At 42.7% G+C, this 17,517-nt stretch overlaps 1 protein-coding gene across 1 annotated transcript in view; it reads right to left on the bottom strand.

Moving 5' to 3' along the window:
* The window catches only part of SEMA5B (semaphorin 5B), a 275,812-nt gene that overhangs the window by 169,092 nt on the left and 89,203 nt on the right, over window positions 1-17,517 (bottom strand). The window lies entirely within an intron of this gene.

Genomic DNA, 17,517 nt, shown 5'->3' with positions numbered 1-17,517 from the left:
GGTTCAGCCACTGGTGATGAGCAGTTGACCGATCTGGGACTAGAAAAGCACATAAAGGGGAAGCCACTTTGAGATGTTTCCTCCAATTTTGCCAAACCCTGGCTTTTCTTGGCCATCCTTGGGAGTTTTCCCCAGCTGTAACTGCATCGGTTGATGATGACAAACAGCAGGATGACAGGTACAAAGATACAAGTCAGGAGCTACTCGGCATTGCTTTGGACATCACATTTATCCTCTCTGCTTTAATATTCCTGCTCAAGAGTTACATTATTTCCCCGCTTTGCAGGGACGTTGGGAAAATCCATTTAATACTGTTGAGCAGATTAAGATGTTGGATGAATATCGATCACTGAGCTCATTCTGACTTTAGTACCATATACATATATAGGCCAATCCTCAAGACACTTTTGGTGATCAGCACTGACCGATCATATTTAATGAAAACTATTTTAGAAACACATTTGAGTCAGGTATCATTCATTCATTTCCAGATTCAATCAGCAAAGGAGCGGGGTAAAGTTTGTTTCCTTTTCTGCAGATTAAAGGTTGTGGCTGCTTTGAAAATTAATCACTTTCTGCTGTCATAAAGTGCTCCAAGAGGCAAACTGATGGATTGGCATGAGGTTGACTCACAATAAACAGATACCCACATGCCTGCAAGCGCTTGTAAAGATTAAGGATGGAAAGGGATTTTTTAGAGGTACACGGAGATACCATCATGACTAATGAAATAAGGAAAACAAAGGCAAAATCTTAATTTTAAAATGCACTGTGGAGTGTTTATTAGAGAATGGGGCAAGGATAAACTTCCAAAGGAAGGTCCAAAAATTTCGTCACTTGCAACTGGATGTAAATGAACTGGACAAAGTACCTGAGAACATACTGTCAGGTGTGCTCATGTTTTGGCACGCAGATCATTTAGATGACCTAAAAAGCTCCTTTTCCACCTGATATTCCATGAAAGCCCATAGCTGGAATTATTACAAGCCCCTGGTCCAGCGAGGCCCCCCACTGTGCCTGGGCTGTTAGCGGGGGAGAGAAGAGGGGAGGAAGGACCGGCGTGTCCCCGGAACACTGACATTTCTCACAAGCACAACCCAGCCATGCACCATGCCCTCCCTTTCCCGCCTCAGTCGCCGTGCACAGAAAAGAGCCTGCAGTCATTTATCGCTTTTAAAAACTATCTATCTGACAAAGTGACTGCCTGTCCATGTCCTGGCTTTAAATCAGAAAGATGGCAGGACATTCACTACATCCCTATGTATCCCTTGTGGTCCACAGGCATCCTTCTGCCCTACCCAGGTCACCGCTGTCCCAGCAATGCCCTTGTTGTGGGCAGCATGATAACAAAGTACAGATAATGACTCCAATTAGGAGGGGTGAATGTCATTCCACTCCCCCTGTTCTCTTACAGGTCACTATGAATGTGTTTGAAAACTACTGGCACAGCAATTTAATGATAATTCAGATTTAATTTGCACTCTGTCATCTCTGTTTTTTCTATAGGCTTTAATAGTTTAATCTAACAGTCTTAAGCACTGTCTGTATTACCGAGACATAATGTATATTTCAGATTTGAGCAGCTGCATGGCACAAAATAATATTTCACATTTATATTGTGCCTTTCATGCCGAAGATGCTTAAAAATGCCTTGATTACTATATCCAAACAAGAATCAACTCATCCGTCACTGAAATGCAGCCACTTCTAGGTTGGAAACCTCATCAGTCTTTAATAATTCAGGCAAAATAGAGCAGAATATTCCACTGGAATGAGGAGGCAAGTTGAGCAGGTAAAATTAAGTTATCCAAAACCGCATTTGGGCAGGGCTGTCTGATAGGCTCACTCTTGTAACAGGAAGTTTTTTATGACTCTCAGATATCTAATCAAAAGGCAGTACCTGCGGGAACAGTTTCCCTTAGACCAGCCTCAGTTTATTACCGGTTGAGAGGAGGAAGGCTCTACCGTCTACTGCACGGCTCAGCAGCACAGCTCTGTGCAGTGCCCTGCCTCTCCCTCTGCCACCTCCCTTCCAGGTCAGTAAGTCTCAATGTGATGACAGAACTAACCCTCAAAAAGATAAAGAAGCAGTGAAACAATTGTCAAAGTTCCTCGCTCCAGCACCGCCCAGGCCAGATCCTTCAAGCCAGTGAGAAGGCACCCACTGATGTCAATATGCTCTGAATCAGGCCCCAATGAAGCACAGCTCAGCTCTGCCCATCAGCCCCAATGCCTGCTGGCATCACCAGCTGCCAATTTCCTAACTGAAAGGCTGTCCAGCGAGACCAACTTGCATGTCTCAGTGAGCTGTCTACTTAATCTTTCAACGGTTGGCGTAGGAGAGATCTCTTACACACGTAGATGGAAACCATCTGGCGATGAATTTGGCTCCAGAAGCAGAGTCCCACCTGCTTTAGCCACCCCACGACTCCTGCTCCGATCAGCAGGAATCCATGGTGTTGCAGCCTTTCCCCAAAATGTCATGTTCTCCAGGCCCTGGCAGCCATGGAAGGTGGTACTTTCCCACGTAGTTTCCCAGCTAAAGTTTTGCCTCCCTGGCGCATTTTTGTGATAGTGATCCAGGGACCAAGTAAAGTAGCAGGGAAGTGGGTGGGTGGAGAACAAATGTGTCAAACTTAATAAAGATTCTCTCTATTTTCAAGTGCATTATCATCCATGTTCATCACTTATTAAAAGCCTTTCATTTATAAAGTCTTTAAAGCCTAGTTTAATAACCTGCAATCATTACTTGAATCACAAAATTTGCTTTTTATTATATTGTGTAAATGAAGCACTGTAGCATTTAATGTGAATTATTTTTTCCTCTCCCTCTTTTATCACTGTTTTTAAAGCTATTATCATCAGGTGCTTTTCTCAACCCACCCTAAAAATGCACAGCACAGTATCTATGGCCCAAAGTAATGCTGTTCCTGGGATGTGAGTATAGCAACAAAAGAACAAAGATAATAAACCAGCCTTTCCTGTGTGCTTGCTGCCTCTGAGGTTTCTTACTGGGCTGTTCAGACCGTTCTCTCCCCCCAGGGAGAGGCTCGAGGTCCCCTTATATCCAGGAGACATAAAAAGGAATTTGTTCATTATTAATACACTGTCTCCAACAGGCTTTTCTTTTTAATCAAAGCATAAATTCTGCGATGGAATTGAAATACGTGCAAACTGAGAACACTGCACTGTCGATGGGGTCTTCTGGCATTACAGGCGAAGGCATGGTAACAAACATCCTTCAGATTTGCGGCTGGGGGACGGGTCAAGAGTCGTGGCTGTTTCAGGCCAGAGAGAAAGACATTTGCCATTTAACTGAAGGAGAACTTCCCATTTTACTGAGCTGCCAGAATGACAATAGGGACAGCCACCTGCCTGCATAGATGGCACAGAAATGTTTGTCAACCCAAAGTCTAGTACACGCTCCCCCGGCGTGTACCAGTGCATCCTGCTATCAAATTACACCTCTGCAGCCCCAGTGGGACTTGTGGCAGCAGGTCTCACATCCGCCACCGAGGCCAGTCTTTCACAGAGACAAAATGAAAGCATTAAAACACCTGGAGTAAAACCAGAAGGAAAAATAAAACGGGAACAGAGTTAAACACTGGAAACTGGTCCAAACTGCAAAGCTGAGGGATGTGGATCCAAAATCTGGAGCAATTCTAATCAGGGTTTTGGTTCTGGCTCATCTGTAATTAAAATGAAGTACAAATCTGCCTGAGACAGTCAACAATCTCAGCTGTTTCCGAGATCTGGCTTTCATTAATTTCATTAACATCTTAAATGCATTCTTATTGCTTGTTCTTATGCTGAAGAGCAAGCGAAATAACAACACACCATGAACCAGTTTATCTTTGTCTTCGCAGAGGAGCAGATGCGGTATCAGTCTCAGGGGCATGCAGGCCCTTTGCATGGAAAATGGCAGCGAAGGGAATTGTGGAAGTGTGGAAATCTTTGGCCTGCAAAATAAATAAATTGAAACTAGCACTTTCATCAGTGCCTCATGCACGTTGGGGAGCTGCACCAGCATTATTAGTATTAATCAGCGTGACAATCTCAAGCTATAATTTGCCAGTCTTGTTCCAGAGAAACAGACAAAAAGTCAGAACTCGTATGAAGCCCTCCCAAGTACCTGTGGTCCAGGAGGCTGGATCTGGGGATCCTGCAGGAGGCTCAGAGCCCTTCCTGATGCTCGTGGAGGGAGAAATACCACAGACCAAGTTCCTGGTCAGCGGTATGCATTAAACACACTACAGTTAGGTGCATGACCCAGGGTGTAATGGCACTTCTGTCCCTTACTTCAGTTCAGATATTTAAGATTAGGGTGAAAATGGGAATTGGGAGGCTGGTTCCGCATCTCCATGAAACAAAGCTGCAGCAGCCAACAAGACTAATTTCCCACGAGCTCCCCGCTGCTCTGCGGGCGTTACAACCTCAGCCCGGGCAGCAGAACAGGTAGCGTGTGGACACAGCCCACTTTGGCCCCAGCAATCTCAATGGCAAACTGCACCCCATCTGCAAGCTTTGCCATGGCAGCAGGACAGGCAGTGGCAAGAGAAACCCTGCACTCATCAAAGCCAAATCCAGCAAGGTTCCAGGGCACACACCACTGTTTGGGAGGGGGAAGGAAGCCACTTTCAACCTATATAGATAGTATATCAGGACACAGAAACTCTGGACAAACTTTTAATCAACTTTCACTTGATCTCAATTCTTTTGCCAGACTTCATCTCTCCTCTAGAGTGAGACAAGTTACCAACGGAGCGACTAGAGGGTGCTACAACACATATGGGCCTCGGACTCTGACCGCCTGGCATTCAGAAATTCCTGGCATAAATTAACTGTTCAGCTCTGTGATGATGCTGATTTGCTCAGCTTGGCATATGCAGATATTTTGACACAAGAGAGACAATACTTTCTGAGACCTGTCATCCTCAGGTTTTCAAATCCACTGGCATGTTTAATAGCAAAAAAGATGAAAGACAAAAATAGCCTTGTACAAATAAAGACCTCCGTGTCACAAATGAGAATTTGGTTTAATTAAGCCAACTCACATAGATTATATTCCGCCCATAAAACTTAATATCACCTAAAAATTCCCATCAAATGCAAATTTTCCTCAGTGATTTATTTGTGCAATTGTGAGACGGGGAGAAAGCACACAAAGCAGTGGGAGCTGCAGGCTGAAGTAAACAGTGTTGTCAGAATATGCAAAACAAGGGAAGAAAACAAAAAAAGAGAGAGAGAAGGAAGGGACAAACATTCTCTGGCTGGAAAGTTATTGAGTGTTTAGAGCCAAAGAGGAGTGGAAAGCTTGGAGAGGAATTTCTACACATAACCTATAGACTCTATCCTATTTCCACACCCAGCATCTCTCCCGTTTAGCTAACAGATTAAAAATCTTTTATGGTGTAGATGTAGGGTTAGGTTTGTGGTTTTAAAGGTCATCGCTGCCTAAAATCAGCACTGCAGTGAGCAGAAAGGAGCTTTGCAGTTGGGTCGGCTTCGGCGTATCCCACACTTTGAGGAGCGCTGGCAGTGAGGTAATCCCCTAGGAATGTGTGTGCGGTTGGATGGCTGTGAAAAGAGAGCGGCCAGCTACCAAAGCTCTGCGCTGAATATTCACGTCACACACACACAATCATTTTTCTTGTTAAGTATTGAGAAGAATGGGAACATTATAAATGCAGCATCTTTTTTGGCTACAAGTTTAGCTGCTTTAAAAAGATCTGCTCCCTCCCTGCTCCTCCACTCCACCAGCTGTGCTCCACCTCCATCCCCAAACCAAATCTGCACACACTGAACTTTATAAGACATAAAAAAACAGGGGGAAAATTAAATACAACTGAACTAAAGCTAAAGAGCAAGAAGTTTAAAAGGTGATGATGCAGCAAACTGGTATAAGCATTTTAAGGTCACTTGTTTATCTAAAAATAACATCTTATTGAACACATAACCCCATGCCACGTGCTTGGGTTATATCCACATCCATATCCATATCCATACCATGTCATACTACACCAAGCAACTGTTTTCCTCTCTACATGTTGAAGAGTCACTCCAGCCACAGCAGATTAAGTTTGCTTTGCCAGTGCCAGGTAGTGTTGGTAGGCTGTTGAAAATATCTTTCTTTGCCTGAGGCACTTAGCAATTTGTTGCAGTGAGACAGAGAAAGAGTAAGTGAGGATCGGGTGCCCCAGCCCAAAGCTCAAGCACATCATGGAAAGTTTCCCACTCATTTTGGTGAGTTTTGGATCAAGCCCTAAGCAAGAAAAAATGCAATATAATACTTCCAGTCACTTTTCCGATTATTTGCCAATAACGCTAGACAGATAATCTCTCTCTCTCTCTTTTTTTTTTTTTTTTTGCCTGTTTCAAATGCCCCTGCATTGGCATTTATCTGTCCACTTCCATACGTACTTGCTCATCCCGTGCTTAGCTCAGTGGGCTCATGCTCATGCCATTTGCCTGCACGGAAGCAAGACAACAGCACTGCACAGAAGTAATTTTCAAATTAATGATATCTACAAAAGAAGAGAGAATTAGACCAATCACATCCCTCATTTGAAAATAATATTTTTTCTGTTTTCTCAAAAAATTGCACATACTTGTACTCATAAGACTACATTAAGTTTCTAGGTCACTAGGTTCCTGATTATGAGATTATTAGCTTGAATGGCACATTTAATTGCCAATCTCTGTTCTCTTGCAGGAAACAACTAGTTCAAACATGCAATTCTCGACCCACTCTAGTACTTTTAAACTTATTGTTTAATAAAAAGAAAGAAAGAAGGGTGGCGAAAAGTTGCCAATCCACTTCAAAACTTCTGCTATATTTGTGGGTAAGCAAAGTCCAAAGAGCATTAATGCATGTGCTCAGAGAGATGAAAACTGATTGGGAACAAACTTTCTAGAACTAAGCAGCAAAAGACTCAAACAGGTGCTCTGTACCAGGGGCCAGAATGCAAATTTACTGCAAATTTATTACAAATTTTAGCCTTCAACTTCTAAACATGCATATAGAAATGTCCTTACAGCTGTAACTAACTCCAGCACAGAGGTCTTCAACAAGGGATAGCATTGGGAAAGGTCCTGGGCAGTGTCTGGTACTGCTTACTTCCAGCTGAGGATTGCCCCACAGTGTACCACCTCTCCCTCAGAAGATATTAACTGACCAAGCCTGAAAGTCCTACTGTCTTCCATTAATTCAAAGCCCTCCACTTTACCAGTGGGAAAAGTGAGATACAGTGCCGCCAAGGGACTTCTCAGGGTCCTTCCACAAATCTGTGACTAGAAGGTAAAATTCCCTTGTCTGTTGGGGAATTTAACTCCTATATGAGACCATATCTGATCGCTGTCTCCAAGTACCTCACAACAGGATGTGAACTGCCCACTTCATACACGGAGGACCACTTTTTCACACCATGTTAATGAAGGTCATTAACTCACACAGACAAAAGGTGCTTTCTGGGTTTCTATCATAACTGCCATGATTACAGCAAAGTCTGCTCATGCTTCAACTTCCAGAATGGCTGCCCCCACTGGAATTTCTGCAGACGGACCATCTCCCATGCAAGGCATCCAGAAAGCTGATTAAAAAAATGTCCATATTAAAGATGTTCATAATTTTGAAACTGCCCCAATTACACATGTTTGGAAGGAGACAATCAGGGGCTATGGTTAAAAAAATTACACTACTAAAAAGTTATTTTCCTTTCAACTATCTTATCAAGTTTGTTAATACCTTCTGCTGTTGGTGAAATGATCCCACATTAACATTTCAATTTATTATTGCTGTTCCATTAATGAGACCACAAAAAATGGAAATGAGGCCTATAAATATGCTAAGAGTTAAAGTCAGGAATCGTAACAGTGTGTGCACTTTATGAGTAATGTTTCAGTACCGCTAGCATTCAAAACAGCATGGAAGGATGGCTCTGCAGCATAAGCATCTGTCTTAACAAACAAAACCCCCAAAAGCCCAAACAAAAAACCACCACAATTCCTGAAACTAAAGGTTAAATAAAATATCAGCTAAGTCAACTCAGTCTTAACCCCTGCTGCAGCAGATGGGTGAACTCCATGCAGTTCACCGTTAAAATGTTTTTGGAGAAGGACTTTCTCAGTGAAGGTCACTGGGACTGTTAAACTTCACAAAGCAAATTCTGCAGGAGGAAGGATTTGTCTCCCTGTCCTTTGTCAAAAAACCCTCTCTCCATGCTAATGTCTGCTTACTGCCACCACACCCAGCACTGGGGGGAATTTATTCTCTTGATAGTATCTCAGGTCCTCCAGAAAAAAGGGCATGCTATAAATAGTGAACTCCAGTCTTGGGAACCACATTAAGATTCATTTGAGAAATGTTTATTGCCAGGTAGCCTTTTAGAACCATCAGGCTCCCACAGCTCCTCTGCTGATCTTTTCTCCAACAAACAGTGAATATCCTCCATGGGTCAAGAAACATCCTTATGCAAATGGCATTCCTGCAACTTGCATTTTCAATTATTAATATTTCACTTCTTGTCTTACAAACTTTTTCAGAGAAGGAGGAAAGTAGCAGCTTGTTCCCCTGGGAACAAAAACACAAAATGCGGCACCTCGCTGAGCCATGAAAGGAACGGTCCCTTCAGCACAGGGATGTCATATCATGCTAGCAACATTTTTGTTTCTGCATTTTATTTCTCTCTAGTGATTAAAAATGATCGATCCTACCCCATTTTCTGTGCATAGCTGACGGCACCAGGCTTATGCTAAATGAAATGTGTAGCCACACTTCCACTAGCACTATCATCTTGCAAGGAACAAACTTATAATTATTACATTGATTTTATAATTTATTTTCCAGGAAGCTCAGATTTCATGACAGCGATTGGCTTTGCTCTGAGGTCCCACTACATCAGCAAGAAGAGAACGCTGCAGTCCATGCTTCTTTTAAGCATTAACAGAAGAAATTATCTAAATTAGCCAGTTTGCCATGGCAGTAATAGTAGGTTTGAAAAAAAAAAACAGACACCTTCAGTAAGATGAAATAAAACGAAAACATAAAAAGCAAACTATTTAATGAAAGCACAGGCTATTTCAATAAATCTAGTTATTTGATAAGCAGACTGCCACTGTCAGCCTTTTATCATCTGTGAAAACACACGATGGATCTTCTCTGTTTGCTCACAATTTCAAACCTTCCCCTTCTGATCAGCATTAGCATTTTTGCTCTAGTGCCTCTAACGGATTGCTAGCAACCAGCCCAGATTCCACCTTTCAGGGAGAGTCTAAGCACTGACAACCCAGGCATGGCTCAGTGGCACATACATAAAGCTGTAACAAACATTTAATTTTAGCTGCTCTGAAAGAGAATTAGTCTGTGCATTCTGCACTGCCAGTTCCTACTGCAGCTGCTTAGAAGAGGTGGCTTTGGAGGGTTATTAATTCCCATATTAACGGTCAGCCTCCTCCTCGTTACTGAAATATAGGCTCCCGAGTGTGTTTCAGTCTTACTTTCCCACATCTCTTTCAGTTCTTCCATTGTAAGCAGATAAAGTCATTATTTGGCTGAAAAGGACCTCAATCCAACACAGGCTCACAATACTTTATCTAGCTTTATGATTCAACTACACACTTTTCCTTCTATGTAAAAAACGCTCATTCAAAAAAAAAAGAAAGAAAAGAATTAAAAATGTACAGCAAGTTCCAGGGAAACTGCTGAAATGGCTACTGCCTGTGTCCATTGTTTGTGCTAAACCAGTTAGCAGCCACAGGAGGGAAAGACTCAGATACCATTTTTAAACTAGGCGAGTGAAAAACATTTCACTCTCCATCAGACCTGATTTGAAAGGATTATTTCTGCTACACTTTGAGAGGGCAATGTTGCCAGACATCATGAATCTAAAAGCACTTTATGCAAAACATAAGGCATCATATGAAATCATGTGTACCTTACATACTGTGCAGCCTCCTTCTGTCCCTTTGCTGAGGTTTAGGTACTAAGCTTAGGGGTACTACTGGAACAACCCCCAAAAACTCCATGGAGATTTGACTCTGCTTGAACTGGAGCAAAGCCGAAGTTACTCCATCAAAATCAGCTCTTCAGCACTGAAGTTTAGCTCATTTATGCTGGCTAAGGATCTAACTCTACTATCTACAGATTGAAAGATGCTAAAAAAGGGCTATTTTTATGTGCTTTACCAAATATAAAACGTGATTGAAATGTAGGCAGAGATTCATCTCACCCTACTTTATTCACCTGAAAGCTGGGCTAGGCTAGGCAGCGAGGCGCTTGGTATGTCAGCAGGAGGAGATCAGCTTTCCCAAAGGTCGGCTCTTGTTGCCTGCGGGAACGCCCAACAAAACTGGATTATGATAGATCGTCCCAGTCGGTTGTAACAAAATAATCTGATAGTTATGCAAAATCCTGATCCTTCTCCTTTTCTCCCCCACTGTTTTTGTGCCAGTATGAACCCACTGACTTTTGGACTGAAAGCTGCTGAGGGCACTGAATTCAATTGTGCTAACTTCTTCAGAAAAGGTGTCCAAAAAGCAAGAGATTCACAGATTGTCCTTTACATAAGGCCCTTCATTTTTTTCATCCAGGTTTTGCCTCAAGAACAAGCTCTCACAACAAGTTTGGTCTGACACAAGACAACTCTACCACAAAACAACTGAGAAATATAAATCGCTGTAACAGCCCCTCACCACAGGATTAATTCCCCTGGATGTTGAGCAAAAGTAGATATTGTTCACACTTCACTGCATCACTTCCAGTGAATTTTGCTGAAGTTTTTGAGAGTTAATAAGCTGCCTGCTTCTCTTTCAGTCTTCAGCAGTGTCAAGGCTGTATACAGAGAGATGCATGGAACCAGTATCTGATCTAAAGCTATAAACAAAAGAGCTTATTTCCCCTTATCTGGTGAAAAATCCAGTAAGCCTCTTGGGTAGTTGAAACCACAGTAAGGACAGTAAAATCCTTCCTGGAATTGAAGGATCAGGAAGAAAGCAAGAAACAAGAGGAAAATGAGTTGTTAAATAGAGTATACTTGAGGAGAGCTTTAATCAAAGGTGATGCATGGTGTAGGTTCCTTAGCAGACACTCCAGCCCTCACTAGCAGGAGATACTTAGGACACGGAACAGACTGGGACTGTTCCTGTTCTTGACTCAACTGGGGCTGCGTTTCCACCTTTGGGCACGTCTCTCTTCCCTACTTGCAAAATGGTGATAACTCCTTATGAATAAAACTCAGTAGATGAGAGCTAAGCCTTATTAGTAACAGGGGCCACATCCTCCATGTCTTCAGGCAGGCAACACCCCAGGGAAATCAGTGTGGGATCTCCCAGCCAAAGGGTTAGAGGACAGAGCCCAAAGCTGTGGGACAAAGCCTGTATAAGGAAGAAGAGATGACCAACTGCCGTGCCCTTCACATATCTCCAGAGTGGTGCAAAGTAATCCCCAAGTTTATTGTTGCAAAGCTGAGATATATTGCTCCTTTACAAACACAGACATTTCATCAGAGGACATCAAGACAAGTTTTGCCTTTGTTTTGCCCTTCATAACTAAAAAAAGCATCCCACAAAATAAACAAAATCCCTTCTTCTTTCATTATCTCCAAACACACTGCTTCCACCAGGAGCCAGCCTCTGCAGCAGCTATCATTTTGCTCCAATCTGGTAAACGTCCTCTCCTCCCTTCCCCCTCCTCTCCCCTTTCGTACCTGGGGAATTCAGCTGCTTGCAGAGAAACTTGAAAAGAGAAAAAAGGAATAAAAAAGTTGGCTTGCATGGCCCAGAAATAGGAACTGAAAAAAAGTGAAACCGTATGCCTTGCCCCTGGTGGCTCTGGGACTTGGAGCCAAACCAAGGCCATGAAAACAGAATATTGCTCTTTGTTAACCATAAATAAATAAATAAAGGACTACTCACTCTAGCCCTTCGGGATATGTTTGCTAAGGAGGAAGAAATTCCCTGTGGAGTTTATTATGTGTAGACGGGAAGTGTGCTTCCTAGGGAAAAGCAATGGGGGTAGTTTTTCCCTTGGTGATTTCTTTCCCGCCTTTCCGTCACTCCTTTATTCATTTTGCAAGTCTCCCTCCCCTCCCTTCTGCAATAAGTGAAGCCACACAAAGGAACATGCAGGTAATTCAGCCACTCAAAACTACACAGCATCTCCTTTCGTATATAAACGATCAGTGTGTGGCCTGGGTTTCATTTGCAACTGTAAATGAAACAGGCCTACAGCTGTGTTCATAATCCTCCTTAATTGAATTTCTGTGACAAAACCCAGACAAAATTATTACCCTCAAGTTAACAGTTTGCACGAAGTAGCCAAGGGTTCCTGGGAAGCTTTAAAACGAATGCAGGACAAAACTGGATACCACAAAGCGGTTATTTGGTGTTGGTACCATTTGTTTGAATGGGGGGAGGTTTCCTGGAGGAACAAGGTCATTTTAATATGAGGGACAGCCTAGGAATTCAACAAAGGCCAAAAAAAAGTGAGAATTAAATACGCAGCGGAAGAGCTTGTATGTAAACTAGCACACGCTGCTCACACCACAGCTACTGGAAGGAGGTGTTGGGCTGTCCTGGCTTTTGAAAGGGCAGCATCATTCACAACTTGGTGTGGCTAACCGAGAGAGTTTCACAAATCCAGGAGGACTTGAAGCAACTGTTTGGTTTGTGTTGAAGGTCACACCCCATTGAAAGGGGTATGTCCTTTAAAATCCTCCATGTAATCATTTCCTTCAACTAGATCACCAGTTATATGGTAAATACGCAGAGCGTTAGTAATGATGTCAGGATGCTGGTAAAATATCCAGACATTTTTAAAATGTGAGAACCACTGCTAAATGGAAGCAGGGATACAAAAAAGGCACTGCCCTGCAGGGCACTCCCATTGCTTGCGGAAGAAGAGAATTAAAGCCTTTCCTATTACCAAAATTTAGTGTTTATTATTCTTTCAGATGATATAGATGTTTTCTTGAAGGATTGGGCAAAGCTGGTGCAAACAGAGATGTCTGTTTGCAACAGCTAATTTTGTGTGTCATATGCCATTTACTTGGACAGTCACCCTATTTTACCCCAAAGTACCATGCTTTAGTCATCTCTGTATCAGCTGGTAACTAAAGCAAACTAGGAAAGTTATTAGGGATCAAAGCAGACTCTTTATGCTTCAGTTTACACAGAGCTGATCAGAGCAGGGAAAACCATGTCATCCCAAGGCAATGCCTGCCTGGGTTACCGCCCCACATGCTCATAGAAGTTAATATCCTTTGCAATTTAAGCAGAAGGCAAGGCTATGAGGGAATGGGGAAGGCTGAGGTAATGGAAAGAGAAATCCTGTAGTTCCTCACCATCTACCATGTCCTGTGTCACCCAGCCCTCTTGCAGGCAGAGAGTCGACAGAAATTTAGGGGTAGAGGAGGCTGTCAGGGCCTCATATTCCAATTCCCTCCAATTTAATTATTCAGAATGGAATTAAAATATCACTAGAGGTGATTTAATGAGCAATACTGTTCAGAGACAGGCAGGCAGAGACCAGACCTCATTTCCACAGACCTCCACGCTGCTGCAGGACAATGTGTCCCTGTCCCCACCCTCACTTGCAAGGCAAAGTTGGCATAATGAGGGACCTCAGAAGAGTTTCCAGGAGACATTTCCTCTCCCAGGGATGCAGTGGGGTAACAACCAGGTGCTACTGCTTTCCTCAACGTCTCTGCTGCACCAAATGTTTCAGCAGTTGCATTAACACCTGGTTTTGAGAGATTGCTCATTAGCCCTTGGGTCCTGTGCCACTTTAAGTAACCTTTTAAGAACACCTTTTTATAGCTTGTGTGCTCTGTTTTTCCTCAGGCCACAAGTCAAACGTACTGAACAACACCAGGGGCAAAGTGAGACAGAAATAAATAGGTGCATATGCACATGCCTATAACCCCCCACATACATACACACAATCCAGGCCAGATATCAATGTCTTCAGGAAAAGGCATGAGGGGATAAATTCATCACAGTGCTTTGTCACTGGTGGCAAAGGAAAGAAAAAGGAACATTTAAAAGGGTGATGAAATGTTTCAAGAAATAGCAATATATTTTTATGTACTTGTGAAATCCATTGGCAATGACTTTTCTGGTTAATTGGTTTCATCTTATTAAACTAAAAACCTATTTGTAAAATCCAGACATATTCAAGCATAAGTCCAATTTCTTCACCAAAAGCCAATACGCCATTTCAAAGAAGAAAATTAAGCAATACAAACTAGTTTCCATTAGTCTGAAAGCACAGCACTCGGTATGGGGAAGAGAAATGGAACAGAGTGCTTGACTTTTCTAAAATGCACTTTGGAAGAATCATGTTACTCATTTACCCCAAAACTGCAGCCCCCTTCTTCCCTGGCCCTGTGAAAACAGATTAATATTTTGGCCCAATTATGCAGTGATTTATAAATCAGCCTTCTGCTATCTTTCCCTGCACTTGTCATGTTCAACTTCTTTCCCTTATTAGACCACTCTTCTTCTCATTAAATAGTCCCTCTGTCTCACTTGCCAAAGAACTGCCAATGGGCCCCTCATTTTACAGAAGAATAGACCCAGCTTTACCAATGGGAAAGGGCCTCTAATGTACCATGGACACAGCACAGTGAAGCATGGTAATTTGCCTGTGTTAATGATGCTACTTTACAATGATCAGGAAAACAAGAATCTTTAATAGCTAAATGACACCCAGTCCTTCGACAGCCTGTTGAATTCAAAAACAGTAGAAGCAAAACTCAATGTCCTTTCAGAGATGAGCTAAAAGTGGCTGCAATGTTCTTTTTTTTCCAAATTCCTAATCTGCGTGGAATCACTAAAATGGGTGATTTGGTGCTGGGAGCAGGACAGAAAAACCCATCCAAGTGTTTCAAAATGTTTTAGCGGCTTAAAAGCAAGGGATATTAGGGGAAAAAAAGTAATGAACATATATGTTAACATTTTTGGACGTACTATACACATGTGTGGTTCTCAGTCCCCCAGTTACTCTGCTCCATGGGAGGGATTTTGTGCAAAATACCACTGAAAAGTGGGACTAAAGCATAATTACCTATTTTCTCCTTTTTAGGTGAAAAGAGGAAGTCATTACTGTGGGAAAGTCCGCATTGTGGGTAGTCTGCATGTGCCATTGCTTATTTCTGAGGATGCTCCAATTCCACAAAGCACTGAGCTCTTGAGTGCTAAATCAACCCCGAGAAATGCTTTCAACCTCAGCTCTCATCAGCAGCTTTTCACTTCTTACAGCTGGGTTCCCCAGGCTGCCTGGCTAGGCAAAACACTGATTGCTTTGGCCAGTCAAAGTCTGGTTGCTCCAAAAAGTCAATCTTCAAATACAACACATTAAGCTACTCAGTGGGATAAATTCTCCTGTCATATTTGGCCAAACATGACAGGCACAACGGCACTGACTATTTGGTGTGCACCAGAAGGAACCAGGGATCATAAGCAATCATATGGTGCATGTTTGGTAATCCTTTGGCACTGTTGAAAGGTTGGGGAATAGACTTAAACGTAGGTTTATGAAAAAAAGATTAACCAATATTTACAATATTGCCCATAAATGAAAAGGCTTCTATGATATTTTCCAAGGGCATAGGGAGTGATTTGTCAGAAGTTGGGCAGTTGCAGTTTTGTAGATTTTGTAGCCATCTGATTGGCACACTTCACACATTCCTTGTCCAAAACTTTCTGGTACAGCTGTGCAAAACAGGAGCAGGACCTGAATTCAAGAGTGCTGCAGGAAGGCAGAATTGCTGAGAAATTAGGACCAAGCCATTTCAATGCAGCACTTGTCCAGGCATTCTTCAATTCACGATTTTGAACACTCAACAAACATTGAGGTAAGTCCCCATCACAATTAAGCGATAGCTTCTGCTGTAGTGTTTGGGGTGGGTTTTTTTAAGATTATTCACTGTAGTGTTCATCAGTTGATTGTCTTATTGTCTTATGAAATTATGTGCTTACCACAGGAAAAGTTTGTCAACCCAGGTTGAAAATAAGCACCTAAAGACTCTCTAAATACCTGTTTACTCAAGCTGAAGTAGCACTCAAGGGTAGTACTAAAATCTTCGAGACAAATGCCACACACTGCATGTTAAAAATTCCCCAAAATGTTGTATTCTTAAGCCTTTCTTTACTAATGTGCCTGCTTCAATTAAAAAACATGTTCTAAAAATCCCCCAAGGTGCATGTTTCAATGGCTGGGTCAACATTTCATTTCCAGAAAATGTGGCTACAGCACTAGCAACAGGGCTTTGGGAGGGGCATAAACAAATCAGCATTCTGATGTCCTTTAAAGACCAAATGATTTACTGTCATTTTAAATCTTAACATTTTTTGAAGGAAGAATTTTGATACCTTTCGTCTTGGGTTCTGTGGACCTTGCCAAGTTGAGACCATAATACTTATCAGCAATTTATCAGCAAAACCATGAGTGATGCTTCAGAGGCCTGATATTTGAGACCTGTCCAGGCAATCTCCCTCTGAAGTCAAGGAGCCAAGGAAAGATTCCCAGCTGTGACCCAGCACAAGTACTTCTCCAGTGGGGCATTGAATCTCCCTCCCAGGCCTTGTTCAAAGCTGCTTGGCAGTGTGAAACAGGCATGTTGCCTTCCAGAGGCTGAGAGCAAAATAAACCTTCGTCCTTGGGACAAAATTCACTTCTGCAGCAGAACTTGCAGAGATGCTCTTCTGGACGCTGCACTTCTCGAATTGGCCAGGGCATGAAACCAAGGGAGCTCTCACTGCTAGTAACGAATAGCCATCCTCTGCCAAGCCAGCGCAGTACCACCGCCTCCTTTGGGGCAGCAGAAGCAGTGGAAGCAAACACAGAGGCAGGGGACAGCGCAGGTACACAGGCCACAGCCACCTTTTACTGAGGCCAGGGAGATCCCTGTGCTGCAAAGCCTTGAGCCGTTCAGTGAGCACATCAAGAGTGGCCTGATGCCGTGGCTACTCCCTCCTCTGCCCTCGTCTAAAGCAACAGCAATGCAACAAAGGCAAGTGAACAGAAAGGTTGGAGGATCTCACATAGCAGAGAGTTTCATCTCTTGTTGTCTCTCTTGATACCAAACTGCTAGTATGAACACTACTGCTCAAGTACAGGGTTGCTAACACCATTCAGTGTGGTGGAGTTGATACAAAGTACTTGTGGTAGCAACTTAAGTAACGTCCATGATTTTCCCTCTAGATTTTGCAAGATGAGCGCATATGTGTAATCATTAGATTCATTAATTCTAAAATAGTGGTATCTCTTTTGCTTGCTACTTGCCAGGCAGATATAGCCAACAGGGTGTGCAGCTATTAAGCGCAAACCACAGTTCCTATCACCTTTTTTTGTTCTTCACCTTCCTTTTACCGTGCATTTTCCTTGAGCTCTTTCTCTTTTGATCTCCTTGAGAAAAATGGCCTCCTCTATTGATAAAATTACAAATTCCAATGGCGGATGATTGAGTTATATGATAACACCTGACGAAAGCCATCAACTACAATTGAAATAAAAGGAAA

This window comes from Ciconia boyciana, chromosome 10, assembly GCF_034638445.1.
Source record: "Ciconia boyciana chromosome 10, ASM3463844v1, whole genome shotgun sequence".
In the NCBI taxonomy this organism is placed as follows: domain Eukaryota; kingdom Metazoa; phylum Chordata; class Aves; order Ciconiiformes; family Ciconiidae; genus Ciconia; species Ciconia boyciana.
This window is presented reverse-complemented; position numbering and strand designations above follow the sequence as displayed.